Genomic DNA, 16,894 nt, shown 5'->3' on the forward strand with positions numbered 1-16,894 from the left:
ATTGTATTTAAATAAGGACATTTTCGTTGGACATGTTTCTATAACCATTGCCATATGATTATAGATGATGCTGCCCTTTCTTATAGGTCTTCCTGCAGTTGTTCATACTTACAAGCTATTTACAGACATTAAAGGATCACAGACTGTTGACAGCTTAGCCTTTCCAAATTGGACAGAGGTAAATGACTTCAGGCCTCTGGGAAATGGCTGTAAAGTTTAACGGCCTGTTTTAAAAGATTTTTTATACAGTATTCATTCTCACTGCATTCTTCTTGTTTCCATGTAGATTGTAGTTCATGGCTTGCGATTGACTAGATTTGATGATTGACTTAATCAGTTACAAGTACAAAAGTCACATAGCTATAATATAATTGTAAATATAAAATGTACATTTACTTTTGAAATGGCCACCGTTTCTTTATTACATTTCAGTCATGGTTGAACTGCATTACATACAAGGAAAGTCATACCAGACAATTGCAATATCATGCACATGTAGACCTACCTTACCATTTGAAGCTACATGAACTGAATGGACAATAAGGTTGATGAGAGCGGTGAGAGTGAACCAAAACATCAAAGTTGCAGCCCGTAAAACCAAAACAATGAGCTGAAAGATGCTAAAATGCTCTGTAGAGCTGAGGGGGAACTGCAGGATCCGAACCGAACATGTGGCCGCTGCACCGAGGACTGAGCCTCTGCACACGGCCGTGCGCTCCACCAGGTGAGCTACACAGGCACCCACCAAAATATGATTTTAGCCCTAAAATACCATAGAGTTGAATCAGCTGCTCTCAGTCCCACAGTTTCTACATTACTTGATGCAGCCCAATGCCATGAAAAAACAAACAATGAGAGAGTGGACAAGGACTCAAACCCACACCATAATAAGCACATTGTTCAGACCCCAGCTGGCTGATTCCTCAAAACACCCTCTACAAATTGTATTCATAAAAATATAAGTGCAAGTGTGATCATGTTAAAGGTAGTGTAGCTGCCAAATTATGTCCTGTGAGGCATTGCACAGAGAGGAAGTAGAGCTGTGCTTCTGGCAAAACCTCCACTGGTAGTAGCTAATGTAGCATGTAGAGCCTGAGAGATGTCTGCACATGCTGTCATTCATTTCCATTATCCCTGAGTCAGAGCGCCAATGGAATTATCAATCAGTCTGTGGATACTCATGCTGAAGCTGTCATGTGCTGGAGAGAGCTGTGACGGCAAAAGATGGATGGCACATCCCGACGCAGGCAATATCCTTAACAGGAGAATAATTAGCTCAATGCACGTTGAGCAGGACTCAGCATTGAATGACTTTACCTTCGGTTTGCACCGGATACCGGGGAAAAACCTGATTGAGGTCAGAGGAACAGTAAGTGAAGTTCACCTCTGAGGTGTTTCATCAGTACGACACAGAAATGATTTTCAGAGTGATGCTGCAGAAAAAACTGATGACGATCATAACGGTCCTCCTGTTGGTGGACTCCATGCAGGTCAGGTCCACCAGCTACGGAATTAGGCCATGGTGCGGCAGAGAAACACCTGAGCCAATCACTGGCTGGAAAACAGGATCATGGTACTCTTGCTGGAGCCCTACAGCTTTGATGGAGCAGCGTCAGGTGTCTTTTCTAAAGATTTATAAATAGCACATAGCTGCTCCCCCCGAGCTGCAGATCTGCCTATCTCTCAGTGTCATTAAGCCCAATTGGAGCTGTAATTGCTTATAGCGAGGCAGTCAACCACATCGCTGATAGATGGAAGGACACGACAAGACTATTTTTGGCAAAGCCGCTACATCTGTGGATGGCGGTAACGGGACACCTTTTTAGCAGCAAACCATTTTCTCATAAAATTTTACCTTACAGGTGCTGCCAAACCCCAAATCTAATTTCCTCATTACAGTGTTTAATGCAGTTATGCTTGAATAGAGAGGGAATTAAGATGTACTGTTTCACAGTATCATTTCCTCAGTATGCGCGGCATCAATATCACAGATCCCAGATTTATTGTTGACCCAGCCAGGGAGCCTTCACACAATGAGCTATTATGATTGTTTTGTCAAAAACATTACACACGCATGAGCAGCAGGCCGTTGAAATGAGAGCACCCATCAAAAACAAGAAGAACGATGCATCTCTCTTTTTCAATTCATCCTCTTTACTCATGGGGGTTCCGCTTTTTCTGGCTACTCAAAACAACCAGCCAAAAGGTTATTTTTCAGCTCGCCACCTCACATGCCGCAGTCTGTCCGATGACAGATAAACCCAGTGGTTTTGCTCTGAGTCTTGTTTCTGCAGATGGCACGGCGGTGCTGACGGTGCACTCTGGTGTACTGGAGGCTGCACAGGGACGTGAAGGGGGGTGAGTGGGGGTTACACAGTGTGAGTAATAGTAACACTATCTGGACTGTGAAATGCAAGGGAGAAATGTGAGGACTCGACGAGCCAGTGCCATGGCAACAAAAACAAAGAAAAGGCAGCATAGGTAAGACTCCCAAGCCAACTGTTATGTTCTTTTCCTGGATTTCCCTCATCATTAATAATAACAAGATGTTCACAGTGGCTGATGGTTCATTAATGCTGGAGGGTTCAATTGCTTTATATACACAATTTTTACGTATCAATAAATGAGAAAAACAACACAGAAGCTGCAGTTTGACCATTTTCTTTTACCATTACTTTTATTGAATGCAAAATTAATTTGATTCTGTCTGAATAATGAACGCGCACAATTGAAATAGTTTATACACTTTTTCAATTACAAAATGCCTTTTCCCCTTCTCGCTTTGTAATAAATGAAGCCCAGTGGAAGATATACAAAACAAAACAAAACAAAAAATAACAAAGAATAGAAATGGGAAAACAAATGTGATGCGGAGGGGGGAGAGTTCAGTTGCGCCGCGTCCATGACCTCGGGGTCACACAGAGACAGATTCCCCTGAGTGTTTACAAAGGGCTCCTCAAGTTCATTTCCTACACTGCGGGAGGACTGGCTGCTTTTGGAAACCTCCTGGGGAGACACAACAAAGTGACCTCATGGCTCTGCAGTGGACCGACTGCAGAGCAGGATATGGCAGCTCCCGCCTCTGTCCCTATGCCAGTGGTATATTATTCATCTGCCAGCTGTATATTAATAAACCTCAAAGACCTCAACTCGTAGTGCCACTGCATGTTTGCTTGTTTTGCCCTTGCAACTTTTGTGGTCTTAATTTATAATATTATGGGATGTTCCAGACTGGACAAGGTCAAGGCAGTTTGTGTCTTTTAAAGTATGCTAACAGTCTCACAGTGACAATGCTATAGAGCTACAAAGACGTAATTAATTCCATAACGTTATTATTAGTTAATCGATTAGTTGTCAACTATTAAATGAATTGCAACTATTTTGATTTGATAGATCCGTTTTTTATGAAATAAATAAATAAAAATCTCTCTGATTCCAGCTTCTTAAATGTGAATATGTTCTAGTTTCTTCACTCCTCTATGACACTTGACTGAAGATGTTTAAGTTGTGGACAAAACAAGACATTTGAGGACGTCATCTTGGGCTTGGGAAAACATTGATTGACATTTTTCACCATTTTCTGACACTTAATAGACCAAACAACTAATTGATTAATCAAGAAAATAATCAACAGATTAATCAACAATGAAAATAATCGTTAGTTGCAGCCCTACAATGCTATGCTAACATGCTGATGTTTAGATGCTGATGGGAATAGGGCTGGGTACCGAATTCAATACTTTTTAGGCACTGACCGAATTGCCTTCTTAGTATAGAGTATCAAAAAAATGCCTCGTCAGTCAATACCAAATTTCAGTACCTAAGGAGCAAATGTAATCAGTGTCAGTGAGCCAATAAGCATGCAGCATGCTTCTACCAAGATCTAATAATGCTGGTGATTGATTGTCTTACGCACAGAGACGGGCTCACGTAGTCAGAGCTGGAAAATACATAAAAAGATTTGTGCTGTTATGTGTAATGTTGTAATTTCTTTTTGTTAAAATTGATTTGATAAAATTGGTGTATAAAAAAGGGGTTCCTCAGGAACCAGTATCGAAGTCACGGTATTGCTATCGGTACCGGTATCAACATCTTTTGAACGATACCCAGCCCTAGATGGGAATGTCATTAGTTTAGCAGGTATTTGGTCCCAAAACAAAGTATTGGACAAATTGAAATATTTACCTGCTGAAAAGCTCCATCATCATCATGAGCAGAAGACATTTCAGTTGTTGAGATCTTTCAGTCTGGAGCAAAGTGGTGGACCAACTTACATTCCAGTCCATAGAGCCATGCCCCCTCTAGACACACATATAGACATACACACAGTCTCCTATATGCATGTCATGATGCTAAGCAGCTTATGGATGTTTGTGATGAGATCCACACTAAGCTCCCACAAACTAAAGACTTTATTAAAAGGCCCATTTAAATTCAACTGTGATACAGTAAGAACACATTCAACTTAAAGCATAAAATCATGAATCAAACACAGAACAACATAGAATAACCTTCATAACATGGTTTGAGATCCTGCTGAATTTGGGAAATCATACAATAAGTGAGAGGGAAGCTTATTATTCAGGTTATATTGGACACTAACCAGGCTTGTGGGGAGATCAAACTAAATGCTTATAAATTCAGGAGTAGCTGCCCGTCCTAATTCTAATCTCCAGATGTTGATTTAATGTTAAAGGAGTTTCATGTGAACATATGGTTTCTACTGTCTATTTTAGGATAACTTTTGGAATGGCATGCACATTTTCTTTCTTCTTTTTGTTTTGTTTGTTGCTCACCTTTTGATGTGTATGTCAATTCTGTAATAGGTCACTCTTGAATGTTATACGTAATACGTGATTGTGTTTTCTTTAGGAGTATGCCCTCGATTAAAAGATACAAGAATTAGAATTAGGCCATGGCGATACAAGAAAATATCCATATATACAAGGATTAATATGCAACCAGCTTACAACACACGATATACAGTATGTGACCATGAGGTTAAGTGGGATTAAGATGATTTAAGATATGCATTTGGGAATTTTACATGGGTTGGGATGCATGTAATGGACTTAACCCCAAATGTTAAGCGCCACTCTAATTAATTGATATACACTAGGCACATTTGTAATTTCCCTGTTGACTGAGGAGGTATCCACCATCGCAGTTTTAACAGATGATTCGAACAGTCAGCGTTTCTTGCATCTTAGTGCTCCTGTGGCTATTCACACAGATGTGAAAGTTTATTGGAGCAAACTAATATATGCAGAGGAACCACTGCAGGACAAAAAAACATGACCAGGATGATTAAATTAAACTTGACTAAATTAGGGAGCATAAAGTTGGTTTGAAGCCATAGGCGATTTTTTTTTTTGTGTCACAATGTTTGGTTTGTGTCACAAAGAAAAAAAATAATACTTCCAAACAAAATCCAGTGCTTGAGATTAAAACAGGCTATTCTGTAAACATACGGAGTCCTCGTGTCAATGAGCATCAATCTCCAAACATCACACAGATCTAAAGTCAGTTTAAGACATCCACTGTCCAGAACAGTACCTCAGCAAACACACAGACACATTATTTTTTTTTTTTTATAACTTACTCTTATAACTGCTGTAATTTACTTGGTGTCATGACACAATATGCAGCTTTAATCTGCTCTCAAACTCTGTGATTAATATTGATGCTTCCATTTGAATTTATCTTGTGTCCTGTAGAAGTGAGTCTGCTTATCTGGATTTACCACTTGCATTTTATTTGGATAATTGATGCCGGATGATTGTCAAACAGATGTAGGCAGCTGTAATTCCAAACATTAGAAGCTGTACAAAACTATTAATAATTCATCCTGGGGCAAGCATTCAAACTGCAAAACATTTCACAACTACTTTGTGTTGTTGGCGGAGAGGCGCTGCGTATTACAACGGGCATCTATTCTCAGATGTGTGTTACAGCCTGCATCTTTTATAGATATACATCCTCCCCTACAGGAATACTCACATCGCTATCTGTTTTCTCTGTCATTCTTTATTTCTTCCTCTCTATTTCATCCTGCTTCCAAATTCCAAATGGCACTAATGTCCTTGGGCTGCTCTCCATCATCTATTTATTGTGTTAGCGTGTTTGCGCTGAAAAGGATAGGAAAGTTTAAGAGGGCCCATATAGCTGCTCTTGACACATGTATTACAGTGTTGCACATTTTGAAGCTTCTTCAGTATCAGATCAGCAAGTTCCAGACAGTGACCCCTTTCAACTGGATAGGCAATATAAGTCAGATGTCAACCAAAGGTCAGCACAGTAAAATACCTCACATTGATACCATTAATACCAGGCCATAGAGGTCAGCAGAGGAAGTATTTAAAAATATGGCAGGATAGTAACGAGTATTACTGAAAGTAGATAGAAAAATCAAACACGTGGCCCCTACACTGATAATATATTGGTCCAATATTATTAATTATTAAATATATGAAGCAGTCAGTGGAATGGAGTTTCTATAGAAGTCCATAGAAGCAGTCTAGATACAACCAGCAACGGCATTTTATTTAGTTGTTCAAATTAGCATGTTTAGTTGTAAATACATTTATTTTAAAGCCAGCAATGTACACTATCTCTGTGTTTTCCATACTCTCCATTGGTGCATTAAGTTAACTAGTGATACGTCACCCTACATCTACTGTTGGTGGAGCTTCAGCGTTTCAAAGATGGCAATAGTTGTAAAGAAACTCCAGCACACTGTCTAACTTGCAAAACTACATTTTGAGATGGCAATAGAGTGACATAAGTGCACTGCTTTTAGCCATATTTTGACAGAATGATGACTGGAACTATACTAAGCATACTGTACACAATGTCACTAAAAGAGTGGACTATGCTGCAGTGTTAAAAAAAAGGAGAAAATTCACATTGTGAACATGTGTCCCTATTAGAATCCATTGCAAGTGACGTGAATTTAAGATGAACAGAGCTGTTGTTCTTCATGAACGAGCAAACTACAAACTTTTATAGCCAGCCTAAAGCCTGTAGGGGTTCAGTGTCTGATAGTAAAGATCGATTTTAGGTGGAGTATCGCTTTAAGGAGCTGCTACCTGACCTAAAAGGGTTTCATTACAAACGAATTCTAAATAAAACACTATTAATTCAATATGCAACTTCAGTGTAAAAGCAGCATCATTAGCATCGGCCCCTCAAAAACCCACATGGGTCACATCCCACACCATAATACAGTGGTTAAAAATCCTGGTCCATAAAGCTGCATTTGTGGATGTTTTTTGTTTGTGAAAATTCTCCTTGGGTTCATCATTACGGACCAGCCCTTTCACATTACACATGTCATTTGATCGATTCATCCATTATCTGTAAGCGCCTAACCTTAGAGGGGCCTGGGGGTCTGGAGCCGATCCCAGCTGACATTGGGCGGGGTGCACCCTGGACAGGTCGCCAGTCAATCACAGGGATGATACGGGAGGACACTGGAAGGGAGGAAACCAACGCTGACACCGGGAGAACATGCAAACTCCACACAGAAAGGTCGGCGGGTTCGAACTCGGAACACTTTTGCTGTGAGGCGAGAGTGCTAACCAATGGCGGCCTCATTTGATCCGTTAACATAAAAATATTGATTAGTGGAGCTTTAAGCATCAGGACTGTTTTACACCAAGTGGCTACAGTTATCTAGCTCAGAAAATCAACCAGCAGTCCTGGATTCAGAACCTCACACAAAAAAACTTCACATACCATGCTGATGTGTCATATCTCGTCCTTTGTCTGTGCAGGCTGGTCTAGACAGACTCACAGACTCACATCACCTAGTCCCTTCCCAGGACAGGAGCTCCTCTAAGTCTCATTAGGGCCAAACTGGCAGCTCAAGTATAAGAAAAGAGGGCCACGAGCCCAGCCTCCCATGGCAGAAACCTCCCCATCGCTCACAGGAGCTCTCATTACTTCTCTCCTCTTCCCTATGTCCCCCAGCACCCTCTCCTAAAGGCAGCCAGCTCCATCCATCAGATCTATCGATCCTGTCTCCCCCTGGTGTGGTACCTGCCTGTTTGAGACTAAGTGGGAAGGATGGCAGAGCTGGCATGATATTTCAGCTTTCCAGTGACAGCTTCGTCCCCTAGGGATGTTACAAGGTGAACCAGTGTCTGGGATTCTTGGAGGAAGCACTCCATCATAGATCTAAATGAAGGAGCTCTCCCCAGAGGAATTACTAACAATATGTTTTTCCTGCTTGGACATGGGAGTAATAATCAATTCTCTGTTGCTTCTGCTGCTGGTTCCTCTACTTGCTTAAAAAAAAAAAAGGGTATCACATTCCTTTTGATATTACACATGAGATGGCAGTAGAAACATCTCTTTGCCCAAAAACAAACCAAACCCATTCTATTTTGTCATAACTGTTGTTTAAGGTTTGACGGTGATGTCTCACACAGTAACTGCTGTAAATCCTTCGAAAGAGATTTAAGAGTGTGTCACAGATAGTTCCTCTTGACTTTGATCTTATTACTCTGATGGTTTTTGGGCAGAGAAGCAAGCATAAGCTTTTAAAGAGATTGCCTTGGAGAAAACACATTTTAGAGCGTTGTGACATGAGCACTTGTTAGACTTCTAACAGGGAGTAAATGCACAGTATGAGGCTATGTTTACACGGAAACGATCTGAAGAGAAAACGCAAAAGTGGCGTTGCGTTATCACTTTTTATTCCGCGTTTATATGAGCGTTTTGGGGGGGGAATCTGCGTGGCAATGTGAAACACTGACACGCAACAGTCCGCGTGCCTGCGTACAACCTTCCTTCTACTTCTCTCCCTAGTAGCGCGAAATCAAAACAAAACGTGGCGAAGCGAACAGCAAAAGCTGACAATTTTGTCTGGACAGACGTGGAGGTGGAGTTATTGCTCTAAACAACCTTAAATTACAAAGCCACAAAGGCACAACAGGGCGTAGACTGGGAGTCCTGCCAGTCAAAATATACAGACATATGGACCGAATTTCTTCAGCACTATCCTGTACCTGGAGGGAGATCATATCCACACGAGAAAGACGTTATTTGTAAAAGTCAGATATCATCAAAGCTGAAAGCCATCTGGATCAAGTATAGGCAGGCTGTGGATACCCAACGGCGGAGTGGCCATGGACAAGTAATCACTCTATATTTTGATTTATGTAACGAAATATGGGGTGGGTCGCCAGCAACCACAGCAATAGAGGCTGGTGTTGAAACATCAGAGGTGAACGACACCGTGGACACTAGTAGTGAGTCAAACGCGAGCATCTTATCGCCTGATCTGCCGAACACAGAAGAATCAATTGTCAGCCCCCATACCTCAGTCCAGAAGTGGAGAAATCCACTTCAGGTATGTTTTTGTTCAAGCCTACATACACCATGCCCAGTGGTGTAGTCTGCGTGATACGCAGCTATACGCAGTATACCCACTAAGCTCCAGGATTTCCATATACCCACTTAAAAATGTCCAATGACGTGTAACAACATACTTTTCATTATAATTTTGTCATCTGTGTTTTTTTTTTTGTCATCGCATAGGCTAAATAAAAATATATTTTCCCCCCGTAAATAAAGATAAAACTCCATAAAAATAAATAAACAAAAGTGTGTCAGAATGCAGGAAATGGAGTCTTTGACACTGAACATTTTCCTGGGGGAGGACACCCAGACCCCCCACTATGATATGCCCCCCCATATATATAGGCCCATACATATACAGTACAGTATACCCACTACAATACATTAGACTACACCACTGACCATGCCATCCGATTTATCATTGTCAATACCAAAGATATCATTAGCTAATGAATGTTAATACTTTCCCTCTGTTCTTTTCAAGGCAAGTCTCGATGGCCATAAAGGTGAAAGTCTCCAGAAGAAACTTTGGGTGGACCCAATGCAGACCGACCTCGACATAAAGAGGAAGATTGTAGATATCTTGGAGAAGGCTGAAAGGAGCAACAGCAATAGGCTGGACACAATTGCAGAGGCTCAAATTAGAATAAGTCATAGTTTTGATGTCCTTGTGAGACAATTGACATCTCAGCCACAAGCAAACCGTGCCCCACCTGACCACTACAACACAGCACAGCTCATGGCCCCTGCACATCCATACACACCATCACCCATGGGCCCTGCACATTCATACACAGCTCAGCTCATGGCCCCTGCACATTCATACACCGCTCAGCCCATGGCCCCCGCACATTCGTACACACCATCACCCATGGGCCCTGCACCTCCATCCTCCTACAGACAATTACTGCTGGGGGAACACTCCGATGAGGAAGAAACTGAACTTGTGTCTTTTTAGGAAAACTTTGATTTCATAGACAAAGTTATATTAAGTTTGTTTACATTTTGTTACACTGTTTTTGTGCAGTACCTGCCTACTGTTTAAGCACTTAAGTTCATTATTTCTCAACCACTGGGCAGAGGCCCACTAGTGGGCCGCAAAGTGATATGGGCCACAAAGTTTTGTAAATTTCAGGATAACCGTACAAAAACAATTCATGTTTACAGTATCATCAGAGGCGTTTTTTCTGTTCAGGGCCGGGTCTAGCCCTTTGGTTGCCCTAGGCGAGATTGAGTTTTGCGCCCCCCAGTCTCGCAGTGCCAGATCTCCACAGTGCTGTGTCAGCGATAGAGTACCAATGTATGTACATTTCACTTGCATGTAAGTTAGATGGCATCAACATTTGTTCTAATCATAACTGGTCTGGCAACCCAAAGGCCAGTGTTTTGTTTCCAGATTTGTGTGCATGGTGACTTATGATAGGGGGGGGGGGGGTTTGGGAGTCCTCCCCCTGAAAATTTTGAACATTAAACACTTCATTTCCTGCATTCAGGTGAATTTTTATGCACCTATTTCTACATTTTTCTGAATCAATTTATGCTGGAAATATCTTTATGTAAAGGGAAACATAGATTACAATCCAAATATAAAACATAATGGAATATATTGCAGTAAGGCTCTCAGGAAATCTGCATTGCTTTCATCTATTTATTCTCCTTTGGATCAACTTTTCTCATTATATCTGAGTCACCACACATGTAGCCTATCATTTACTCCTCCCTCCTCTTTTGCGTCTTTTGTTGGGGAATTAACCTCCTTTAATGTGCATATGACAATTATTCACCTCAGTGATAGACTACATGAATTCATTTTAAAGAATTAATAAACCCCTGGAGCAATATTTCTACTCATGTTCAAAACTTTGTGCACACACACACACACACACACGGAGCTGCACAGAGCTGTCTGTGAGAGTGGTCTGTGCCGCTGCTCGTCTCTATTTTTACAGCGAGAGTGGACGCTAAGTGATACACAGGTCTGCTTCGGAGCTCCGTGTGGCTGAGGGGGCGCCCTAGGATGATCATGTTTAATAAACATGTTTTATTTCGCATGTCATTCTAATTCTATCATTAATGAGAAGTAGACCTAAGGGCGACACGGCGCCCCCAACACATTTGACGCCCTAGGCAATCGCCTAGTTCGCCTATAGCAATCGCCGGCCCTGCTTCTGTTAACAATATTTACCAGGCTCTGTTTTGTTGCAAGTATGGAGTAAAAAGAGACCCCGTGCTTTAGTTAATATGGCACTTTATTATGTTGTTTTTTATTGTCTATTGCAATAAAAACAAAGTAAAGAACAAGTTTGCAGCTTGAACAAGCAGATGTTGAAACACACCTGAGATTAAACACGTTCATGTGGACTAATCAAGTGGACTAATAACTGAAGGAATACAAGTGGCTTGTTAGTTGAACCAAAAAGTAATTTTAACAATGCTGTGTTGTATGTGAATACACTGTAGGTATACTGATCTGTATAAAGTATGGAGTCCTCATGGACCCATTGCTCACCTTGCTGTAGAGAACGTACAGCCAGTAGTCAGCTACCTTGGTCACTGTCCACACGTGCAGAGTCTAGTCCATAGGCCATTAAGGGTCAAGGTATTTGGTGAGGGTTCTCCTCACTCTCTTTTCACTTCCCTCATTACAGTCGGTCAGATAGCTGTTTTTCTGGGTGGGAGGCTGCAGATCCCTGTCATGCTCTATGGCTTCCTGCTCAACATGGTGATCCACAGTGTCATTACAGGCCTCACAGTAGTTGTGGAGGACAACGCAAGCGTAAATAACACTTGGCAGGACAAACCATGGGCCGCCTCAGGGCTGCAAACCTGGCCTTTAGCCGACCAAATGCACATTCGCTCACCATACAGGCCTTACACAAACAAAGTCCAAAGTACTGTTCTGATGGGGTAGAGCCTCCATTTGAGTACTCTTTCATAAGGTAAGGGGGTAGGCAGGGTCCCCCAAGAGAAAGATAGGTATGGGCTCCTCTCCATCCACTATCTGCTTTTCGAGTGAAGGTATCTTCCCAGTCTTGAACTAGGTGTTCACTTTGGAATTGGCGAAGACACGCGCATCGTGGACACTTCAAGGCCATTTTATGACCACATCCATGAATCTGTAAGGCAAGCAAATAGCATCTTTTAATTATAAGTGCTTTACAATTTTATACAATGACAATTGTAAAAAAAAAAAATAAAAAAAAAAGTGAAACATACATGGGATATAGAAAGAGCACAAGAGTGCTTAAACACCTTGATTAGGCCTACCTGTATATGTGGTCGCACACAGCTTGGGCATTCAGGGAAAACTTGCCCTTCCTGTTTCTGTAGTCCATGGCGTTGACGGCTGGCTGTTTTATTTCAATGTGAGTCCCGTCTACCGCTCCCAAACATTGGGGCATTCCATGATCCTGCAGAAATCTGGAAACGAGCTCCTCTGCCTCGGGCACAGTAAATGGCAACTGTATGTATTTCGGACTGAGGTGGACAGTTATGGCTTTACATGTTTGTCTGATGATGACCGACACAGTGGACCGCGATAAGCTGAAGGTGTTCGCCGTTTTTCTTAGCTGTCCCTCGTCGCTTAATTAATACAACGTGCAAGCTACCTTTTTGAAGACTCCAACAGGTGCTCTCATGTTCGTTATTTCACCCTTGATGTAAGGACGAAGTTCTTCACTTAAGGCGACAAGACAATCTTTGGACATATGGAAGTTTTCACGCCATGCATGGTCATCAACTACTCCTTCCACAAAGTTGTCCCATCATTTACTGGTTCTCCCAGGTCTCGTCCAAAGCCGTCTAGTTTGTCTCCGACGAATTGGTGCATCAACAATTTGATGGGGGTAATTAATGCGCCTTCTCTGATCAGTAACACTATCTGTGAATATTTCGTACAACTGCTGAAAAGACTCTTGTATGTTTATCAGAGCTGCTAGGGCAACTTGAAGGTCCGACGTATGGAAATAATCCAACATGTTTGTTGTTATTTTCCTGTACTGGCGCATGCCTGTGACGTAAACGTGTACGCGACGAGAGCCACCGTGAGCAGATCGGTGCCTTCACTGTCTAGCAGACTTTTGCGTTTTTACCCTTTAGACGGGAACGCGACGGTGGAGCGTTTTTTTAAGATTTCCACTCTGGAGGGTGGTATCACTTTTTTGCGTTTTTTAAGCCCCAAAAACGCCGTCGGCGTCTAAACGAAAGGCACATCTGATAAAATATTTTTACGTTTTCACCCGCGAGCGTTCTCGTGTAAACAGGGCCTGAAACACTATTCAGAAATATTTCTTTAATTTTTTAAATCCAAAATGTGTTCAGTATGTTTCTTCAGGTTCACTCAGTTAAAGCTATAGTGCGTAGTTTCTGTCTCCCCCATGAGGAATTCAGTCAGCACATCCACATGATACAAATCTTCCGTCATCGCGTACCACCCCCAACCCTCCTCTACACAGCTGGTTGTAACCAAGGAGGACACGGAGGATTAAAAAAAACATGATGGACTCTTCAGAAGAGGTAATTATCTTCGCTCGATTTTCTGCACGTGAAAGTCGCTGGACTACACCATTTTCTAAACATAGCCCTACTGAGAAATACAGAGCGAGTTGTGTGGAGCTGATAGCCTTGATTAGCTTTGTATCAACTCATTTGGCAATGGCTTGAATGTAACGGACGTTAATTATTATCAAAAGGTTGCGCACTAAAGTTTTAAATAACGACAAATCTACTTAATTTGAAATATGTTGTCTTTATGTTACATGGACAATGTTTCATGTTTGACCTAAGAAAAGATTTGTAAACACATGCTGATGCCAGACTGTATGCAGGAGCCAGGCTTCTGAGGTCATGAGTTTAATTCCCCCGCCGTACCCTCAAACCCCCAACCTTAACAGACAAACAAAACATTTTAATTATTTGTCCTTGTCATAATCCATGTATACGCTGGTATAAATATATTTTTTGGACATGTTTTAATTCGATTGCAGCTGGATTTACATTTCTGCCAAGGTGTTACCTCATAGCTGATATGTGCCTCCTCAAGAATGTTGAACTAAATGTTGAGGCATTAAGGAATTTGAAGACCTACGCTGTAATAATCTGCTTTCAGTATCACAGTATTTAGCAAAGCCACCTTACAAGACCTGCAGTCGGCGATATACAGTAAGGGAGGCAGTAGCACAGTGAGTGCAGGGGCAGGCAGAGGGGTTGTTTAGTTGAATATGTTGTTCTGACCAATTGATCCTTTATCTGACTGAGGTTTGTGCAAGTTAGAATCTATGGCCCCGACCATGGCTCTGAGATATCCATCGCTAACTAGATAACTGTGTATTTGTAAATCCATGGCGTGAGTCCGTGGTGCTTAAGTAGCAGACGGATTTGTAATTGCGACTTTTTCTCTGAGTTCCGCCCTTCTCTTAGTGTCGTCTTGGATCTATAATATTGTCTAAACCATATAGCTAGGCCGGGGGGGGGGGGGGGAGAGCTGCAAGAATGGCCTTACGTATCAGTCCAGACCCAGTGGGTCACAGTACTTCTTCTCAGACCCTTTCATTATTAAGGAATATCAGATGCTTGAATCATCAGTGATTTAAATATCTTTAAATGTGGCTTTCTGTTATTCTTTTCCTCAGGGTCTTCCTGCCTACGTCACATGCAGGCTAATTATTCCGAGTTCAGTCTAAATGATTAAATATGTAAATTAATAATATTTATAATTGGGTTCCTGCAGAATCAGTACACCTCTCTCTGTACTTGCAGACACACCTTCCACGTATGTTCCCTCAAACTCTGGTGTTTCTTCTAAAGGGCTCAGTTTTTCTCTCATCTGTCATTTCTGAAAGGGCAAGCATTTTAAATTAGATAAAAATGGAGATGAAAGTACACATGTGCTTGCTCCTCTGAGTGCATTTCCTCCAATCCTGTGATTGCTCATACAACCATAAATGATGGCAATAGCTCTGTTTCTGAGGAGACTGCGGCTCCCACTGGCACAGTGTTTATAAGGTGTGTGTGATTTTCAACGTCAGGATCAGACCACAGGAAAAAGAATAAGGTAGGCTATTTTCTGTTGTTTCTGCTCAGTCTGCTTTGTTTTTCATTTGTGCCACACATCCTTTACTGGTTTGACAGAATAAGACTTGCAATTAAATGATTTTAAAATGCTTATTAATTCCACAGGAATTTCCTCCCTATTTGATTGCTCAGTTGAATTCATTCAACAGTTGAGTAAAGTGCAGTGTGAATTTGAATGAGCTCCGAGAAAAAAAGGCCACTGGCAGACAGCGGTGAGTTCAGTGTCCAGTTTTGCTCTTCACAAAAACACCTCTCAGGAGAGTTAACTTCACTGACTCAACGACCAGAACTGACACGCAGTCGCTCGCACATGACAAAGGTGTCAGTTTCAGAAGAGCATACAGGGATCTCTGAGGATGTGAAAGGCATGAATACACAAAAACAAAATCTCAATTTGCATTCATTAGTGGTGGCTGTGGCGCTGGCTGAGGCAGTGCGAGAGGGAAATCTGCGACACGATCTATGATTCTCCCCTGGTTCAGAGAGTTTGTACATGTACCTGTCGGACAACATAACAACTCAGCAGGGAGTCAAATAAACAAATCCAAATCTCAGACTTAAATCCCCTGATGTAGACACAGTCCTAAAATCATTCATTCAGTCATGAAATATAATTCATGAATCCAGATAAACATTAACTAAGTGGTGGAACATCACTTGCATTTGCATGTCATTTTCAGATGCAAAATTCATTTTATCTTTTTTCTTCTGTATTTTATTGTTTAAACTAAATGACGCTCAAAAACTCTTAAAAATGAATAAGGATTGGAAACAAACCGATGTATCTCTTGATTTATTCACTGGCATATTTTCTATTATTATATTGGTTTATTGATTAATTCAATGTAGAAAAGTGCCAAGAGACTATCCAATTTATCATTTGGCAAGCCACGCCCCCGAACAGCAATTGTCCAATCAAAGCTTAGCAACCGTAACTAGGCACAGCACATCTGTCAATCTTTTGATTTCTCCACATGTGAAGTGGTTTGCATGGAGCTGCAGGGATGCTGACTTTTTGCCTGGGACATGTAGCTTTGGCTGACGTGTAATCTATCATGCAAGTAGCCATCAAGTGCATATTTAGCATATTTCATTTTAAGTCAGCTGGAAACATCAATAAATTAGACGGAGACTATGTTTTAAATCAACTAAGCTAATGTTAGGTCAATTAGCTAGCTAAAGCTGATAAAATCAGTGGACAGTGGTAATTTCAGCCTGCTTTTGTCTGCCTCTATCTGAAATCAAAGACCCATTGTTTCCAAAATAACTACGAATTTTGCGTGGTAAATCTACCACTGTCGTCAGCAACAGATTAGAATAATATAGAAATACTATATAATTGGGCAATATTATAGCAAGCACATTGCAGAGACCTTGCACTACATGGTGCTTCATTTTACATCAGGAAACCTCTCACCCTGCTATATCTGCCTGCTGAAAACAATCTGGGCTTTTCTCT

Source organism: Sander vitreus, chromosome 17, assembly GCF_031162955.1.
Source record: "Sander vitreus isolate 19-12246 chromosome 17, sanVit1, whole genome shotgun sequence".
NCBI classification, from domain to species: Eukaryota; Metazoa; Chordata; class Actinopteri; order Perciformes; family Percidae; genus Sander; species Sander vitreus.